Source organism: Micromys minutus (assembly GCF_963924665.1).
Source record: "Micromys minutus genome assembly, chromosome: 27".
Taxonomy (NCBI): Eukaryota; Metazoa; Chordata; class Mammalia; order Rodentia; family Muridae; genus Micromys; species Micromys minutus.
This window is the reverse complement of record NC_137962.1, coordinates 22,872,153-22,879,435: the sequence shown is the minus strand read 5'-3', so window position 1 is coordinate 22,879,435 and position 7,283 is coordinate 22,872,153.

Here is a 7,283-nt window from a genome sequence, read left to right as displayed (position 1 = left end):
TATGAGTATAGGCACACACATGCTACTGTATACATGGGGAGGTCAGAGGACAGCCTCAGGTGTTGACTTTTGTCTAAGACAAGATCTCTATAGTCTCTGACTGTGTTCACCAGACCCACTGGCCTGTGTGTTTCCAGGCATTCTCCTGTCTGCACCACCTTTCATATTCCCAAAGGAGTTCTGGGATTTGCAGATTCGGCCACTACTTATTGTGTCTGGCCTTTATGTTTATTTTGGGTTCCTAACTCGGGTTCTTGTATTTTCACAGCAAGCTATCTCCCTAGTCCCTGGGCTAAGGCTTTCCTGAAACCATTGACTTCTGCTGATAAAAAGTACGTATGGACCCAGCAATAGTCCTCTGCTTGCTGGGCTCACTGGGAGGCAGGACCTGGCAGGATCAGAGGTTGAATTGGGAGAGAGAGAGACAGAGACAGAGAGACAGAGAGAGACAGAGACACAGAGAGAGAGAGACAGAGACAGAGAGACAGAGAGAGACAGACAGACAGACACACACACAGAGAGAAAGAGAGAGACACAGAGAGACAGACAGACAGACAGACACACACACACACACAGAGAAACAGAGAGACAGAGACAGAGACAGAGAGAGACAGACAGACAGACACACACACTCACACAGAGAGAAAGAGAGAGAGAGACAGAGAGAGACAGACAGACAGACACACACACACAGAGAGAGACAGAGAGACAGAGACAGAGAGAGAGACAGACAGACAGACACACACACTCACACACACACACACACACACACACACACACACACACACAGAGAGAGAGAGAGAGAGAGAGAGAGAGAGAGATGCCCTCTGGTCCTGTGAAACCAAGACCCAATCATGTCAACACAGAGCAGAATCTGGAAGAACTTTCAACTGTCTCAGCTCCAAGAGGTCTGGATTACATTTCCAGGGTGGGGGGCAGATTGGACTTCCAAAGGGACCCCAGTACATAAAGACGCTGGCTCTCCAGGCTGTGGCCTAACCCTAGGAACTGAAGGCTGAGCTTGCACAGCTGTCCACATCTGCTCTCACTAAGGCCCACAGCTCACATGTGGGTTCCTTTTCTACAGCAGTTTGAATGTGATGCAGCACAGTAGACTTTCCATGGTTTTCTCTTTGAAGTCTGCGGGCTGCCTGACCCTCAGCATCACAGTTAGTTACTGCCCGGGCCCAGAGTCCTGAGCTGTGTGGATGGTTCAGGCAGCCACACCCACGCTGACCTCTGAGTAGGACTGGCCGGCTGGCTGTCACACATTCTCCAGCCTCCATGATGTAGACTGTGCTGCAGAGATGTGCCTCTGACACATCAGTCACCTCTCGCCGGTACCAGTTAACCCCTGCACTGCCACTTAACCTTGTACCCAATCCGGCCATTTCTGTGGCTCATCTCTGAAATTCTTTCAGACGGAGGGATCCCGAGTCCCCTCAGCCGCTTGGTACAGCCGTCCCACATGTGTTTGAGAACTATCACTATGTGTCCAGGAAATCGCCATATGAGGGAACTAGGCAGCCTCACACCTTGTCACTAAGGACTTAGTGAAACAGGGGCAGCAGATGATTTCTGTGCTGTGAAAGGTACAACGTTGGCACCAAAGGGAATTGGACCCAGGGATTGGACAAAGGGATGCTGGAGTTGTATTTTATAAAAAAAACAGCTCTTAGCCATGGTGTAAGCCTTTGTGACTTTTTTGTTGTTGGTTTGTGTGTGTGTTGACACAGGGTTTCCTGTAGCCCAGGCTGACCATGGAGCCAAGGGTAACATTAAATTCCTGATCCTCCAGTTCCCAAGCTCCGGGATTACAGGCTGAGAGCCTCCTGGTATTTATATACAGGTATTTGTGGAAATTGTGGGTAGAACCTAAACTCCCAAGCTCCCTGTGATGGCTGCGTTGCGGTTTGTCCCTCAAGGGCTCACATTTTGGAAGTTTGTTCCCAGGTATGTTGGTATAGAGGTATCTTTAAGAGGTAGAGCCTAGGGGCTGGAGAGATGGCTCAGCGGTTAAGAGCACTGACTGCTCTTCCAGAAGTCCTGAGTTCAATTCCCAGCAACCACAATGGTGGCTCACAACCATCTGTAATGGAATCCGATGCTGCCTTCTGGTGTGTTCCAAGACAGTGAAGTGTGCTCATAAACATAAAACAAGTAAATAAGTCTTTAAAAAATATAGGTAGACCCCAGTGGCAGGCCATTGAGGCACTGTCTGCAGAAGGGATTAAGGGAGTTCTGGGAAGATTTCCCAAGGTTAGCTCTCGCTGGGGGACTGTGATACAAGGAAGCCTGCCCCCCAACCTTGTCTAGAGCTCAGAAGTCTACTTCCTACAGACATTCCCCAGCTCTCTGGAGGCTGAGGCAAGAACACAGAAGTATCAAGATGAACGTTTGCTAAGCACTTCACAGTGAAACCTGGTCTCAAAACAACAAAAATCGCACCTCTTTCCTAGACAAACGTATCCAGGGTCTGGTGCTTTATACTAACACACCACTGGCATATTAACTCGTTTTGGTGCTAGAGCTTCAAGGGGGCAGTCAACAGGGAGGGGTGGGAGGAGAGACAGGCAGAACCCAGGATTCTAGCAGCTTCTGAATTCGGAACATAGCTTCCTCCTCTCTTTGTGGACCCTGGAGTAATGACGCGTATCCTTGAAACACTTGAGGAATGGCAGGCAACTGTGCCAATGTTTGTTTTATATACCTCAACAGTGCTGATGAAGTAAAATTACTGTCACAGGTCCTCCGCCCACTTTGGAAAGAATCTAGGTTCAGCACGCACACAAAGACATGGATGGGACTGGCAGACAGAGATAAGGAAACTCAAGGAGACAGAAGGGCTGTGAGTGAAGGTGAGGCAAAGAGAGAGACCAGCCCTAGGCTGAGCGGGAGCCAGGTGTTGGCAGGAGGCACCTATGAGCTTCTTGCCCTGGGTGTGTTGGCGCAGTCAGACTAGCTTTGTAAAGATGGTGGTGAGACGCAGGACTGCCGGGAGCAGTTCCTGATCCACGTACGCAAACCTACTCTGTCAAAACTACCCTGATTCTTACGCTAGAGGTTAGGTTATGAGGAGTTTCTCCCTTTCTCAAACATCCCCTCATTTACTCACAGACCTGCAGATTGGTAAGCACGGAGTGTCACCATGCCACCACACGTTGGCACAGCAGACACAAGGTGAGTTAGTCAGAATCTGAGAGATGGGGCACAGTGGGGTCATATTTAAAGCTCTGCTTTGGGCCGCTAGGGCACAAGACTAAGACAAAATCAGGAATTAGGCCATGTCTGCAGCCCAGCTCTGCCGTTCTTACTTATAATTCTGCAGTTCCCTGACCCCCTCCGTCCTCAGTTTCCCTGACAGAGGCAGAATGGGGTGGGTAAGGGACCCCAACAAGGCTGCCGTGAGTACTGAATGGCTTAAGACGTAGACAGAATTGGGTAAGTATGTTTTTTTTAATGAATGTAGGGGCTGGCGATGTAAACTCTCAGAAGGTGCGTGAGTCCCTGGAGCCCATCCTCAGCATCACATAAACTGGACACACGGTGAATAAACCCAGCACTTGAGGCAGAGGCAGGAGGATCAGAAGTTCCAAGTTTAGCGGGAGCGGGAAACAAGAAGAGGCCGTAATAGGTGAGTATGAGAGAAATTCATTTTATATACGTGAATGAAAGGCCATAGTGAATTTGATTGTTATGTATAACTAATGTACATTAAGGAAAAATAAAAAAAGAGAAGAGTGCTCACTGCTCTTGAAAAGACTCCGGGCTGGGTTCCTGGCACCCAGTGGCCAACTCACAACTGCCTGCAACTTCCTCCAATTCCAGGGCATCGGTGCTTTCTTCGGACCTCATGAGCTCCTCTGCGCACATAAACTCACACAAGTGTGCACATATACAAATAATGAGCACACCAACACACAAGTCAACCAGGCTTTAAAAGAGAGTTTGAAGTGATCCTTAGCCATGTATCAAGTTCAAGGCCAGCCTAGAGTATATGGGACCTACCGGCAAGTGGGAAGAGGCCAATTTAAATAAGATGACTAGGCAAAGCCTCTTGTGTGTGTGTGTGTGTGTGTGTGTGAGAGAGAGAGAGAGAGAGAGAGAGAGAGAGAGAGAGAGATTGAGACTGATTTAGAATAGAGACATGAAGCATGTCTTAAAAATAAATGTAAATGTAAGCATAAAATCTCGGTGGCGGTCCGAAGGTCCTCCAATGGGTCACACTGCCTGTTTCACTAGAGCCTGGCTTCTGAGGTGCAGCCTGCACTTGCTCCCTGGGAGCTCAGGCCGTGGCGCACCATCAACAGTGGTCACCCGCAGCTGCTTGGTGTGAAGACCCAAGAGAAGAGGCACTCAGGAGGCCGTCCCACTCAGGGGCTCTCTCTGCAGGACCCCGGGGCGGGAACATTTCAGGACTTCCTGGCAGAACTGAGACCTGGCTCTGCTTTGCCCTCTGGTTCCCATCCTGGGATTTTTCCCAGAGCTGCTGAAAGGCTCCATGTTCCCAGCCAACACCCTGGCCCGTGCTCCCAACGCCCCTCTTCAGCTATTGCCTAGGACCAACTGTTTGCCCCCTTTAAGTGAACTCTAATGAGTGTTACTAGGTTATGCAGCGACACAAGGCTTTCTCTGGAAAACCCAGTCACCCACCCATGCGCTCATAGGGGCAGACATTACCTAAGGAGTAGCAAAGGTTTCATGCTCTTTCGAAACTTACCTTGCTGGGGACAATGACACTTTGCTCGTCAACTGTGTCACTTTGAAAAGTTAGCAGATCGGATGGGAGGCTGAGCTCTCTCAGAGTAAGGTACAGGACCCCACACGGGAATAAAAGCTCCCACTAGGTGCGCTGGCAGGCACCAGCTCCCACTAGGTGCGCTTGCAGGCACCAGGCACTATGCTCTCTTTTGTACCGGCATACTGCCTTTCCCTTGGCTGAAGTGTTCTGAGTTGTGCAGTCACTGTCCTGAGACCTCCCCCCCCCCCCCCAGGTGTAGCGCCTGATCTGAGGGCCGCACTGGCCGGCCTCCGTATTCCAACAGCTCCCAGGATATAGAGCTTAAGCTTTCTTCCTGCTTCCGAAGGTGGTGGTGGCTTCCAAAGCACCTGCCTCTGTGTTCCATCCACCCCTTCTACCCCAGCAATGTTCTGGGATGCCCCCTCCGGCCTGGGAGACCAAGTGCTCCTAAGCAGCTAAGTCAGTGTGGCTTCCCAGCATAGTCCAGTTCACTACCAGTATAAGGGGTACAACTACCCGCCCAGGCTGTAATCCCTTCATCCCGAGGTGCCCAGTTAGGCTATGGAAGGACTACATACAGCTCATAGATCTGAGAGAGGAGATCCCTTAATCAATGGGGGATAAGTGGACAGGCCCAGGTAAACAGGCTCATGGCTCTAGCAGATGTACAAAAAGACCAACTTCCGTATCTAACATGTGGAAGGGATGAATTATGAACAGCAAAATCAGAGCTGGCTCCAGCCACTGGCAAAGCATACCCGTCTGAAACTCAGGCAGTTCCCACCTCTGGTGTCCGGGAACTGCCCTCAACAAGAGGCAATGCTCCGAAAGCTGATGCCGGAGGAGGTGAGCATTCGATTCAATGGGAGAGCAGTTCTGGACCTCAGGTGAGACTCGGCAGCCAGAGGCTTTTACTACCCTCTAGATATGACCCTCAGACCTTCTTCCAATGGGCTTGTGTGGATCGATCCAGGAAGATCAGGGCAGCTGATCTCATTCACAGAGCTCAAGTCCATCCAGAGTTCATGTCTGAAAATTAGCTGCTAGGGGGAGAGGCAGGGAGAAAGGACTGCACGCCTGGGCTGTTGCTACAGGAAGGAAAATGGCAACCTGTGAGATGGTACTCAGCATGCTAGGGACATGGCTGACGGGCAGTTACTTCACCTGGCCACCCTGTCATTAAACCGTTAGGTGACCTTAGGCAAATCTCTCTGTAGCTCAGTTTCTTTGACTGTGAAAATCAGGGTAAAAATAGCCCGAGCTCCTATTCTGTCAGCAGATAAAAATATGGCCGTGGATGTGAAAGCCGGGTGAAGAGGGAACAAGGGCACCATTCACATCCCAGACTGTTATTATCCTGACAGGTCTCATGAGTAACAGCCACATCAGAATGTCTAATTTTTGCCACCTGGGAAGCAGAGTGGTCTGTTTCAGGGCTGTTGGGGACAGAGAGCCAAGACGCCTGTGAAAGCAGCCTGTCCCCTCCCAGTGGAACTCTGGGCTGGGGCACACTTCAGTGCTGATCCTCCTATGATGGGCAATAAGGCACAGGGGACAGGGGAGGGCTGGCTCCAGCCCAGGCAGCCCCTCACCAGGCACTGCGCACTACTAGAGAGGCAACTGTCCTGAGTGAAGTCCTAGCCTGGCTCAGCCTATGGCTCTAACCCTTAAAGGGACCTTAAGGGAAAGGGGAGGGTCACAGACATGTGCAAGAAAGCTTCCTTCAATTTTGTTTTTCCTCACTAGACACACAAACACACACACAGACATACAGACGCCCACGGAGACATACATGGATGCACACAGAGAAACACACACAAAAACACACACACAGAGAGACATACTCACACATATACACATACACAGAGATACACATACACACACAAACACAGAGACATGCACACACACAAACATACACACATGGAGACATACACAGACACACACACATAGATACACATGCACATACACACAGAAATACACACACATGCATGTACACACACAAATGCAGACACACAGACACAAACATGCACACAAGCATGCGTGCACACAGACACACCCACACACCTCCGCCCTACCTCTTTAGGTGACCCGTTTTTTAAAGGCTAGCTCTCAGGCCTCCTCCCTTGTTCAGTCTTCCAGCACCCACACATAAACACCCTGGGCTTCTAGGGAGCAGGAGCAGGCTCCCCACCCTCTGCCTGAACCCCAGGAGCCTGCGCTCCGAGGACTCTGTTCTCTTTCGTAGCCTCCTGGCTCAGACATCCACTCCCCAAGTCTGTGTTCCCTGCCTATCCAGAGCATCTTTCCCAGCAGGCTCAAAGAGGTCCAGCCTAGGGTCGAGCGGCTAGGAAGCTGCGGCTTGTCCGAGCCGGAAGACCCACAAGGAGCCCAGAATTCTGCTCAGAAGGAAGGTGTGTCCAGCAAGAAGGACAAAGTCTGTCTCATTGCCGGGCTGCTTTGACCCTGGAGTCGGCGATGACAGAAAAGGGCTAAGATGGCCTCCACCGATGCACAGACAATGGCTTAGAGGACACGAACGCTT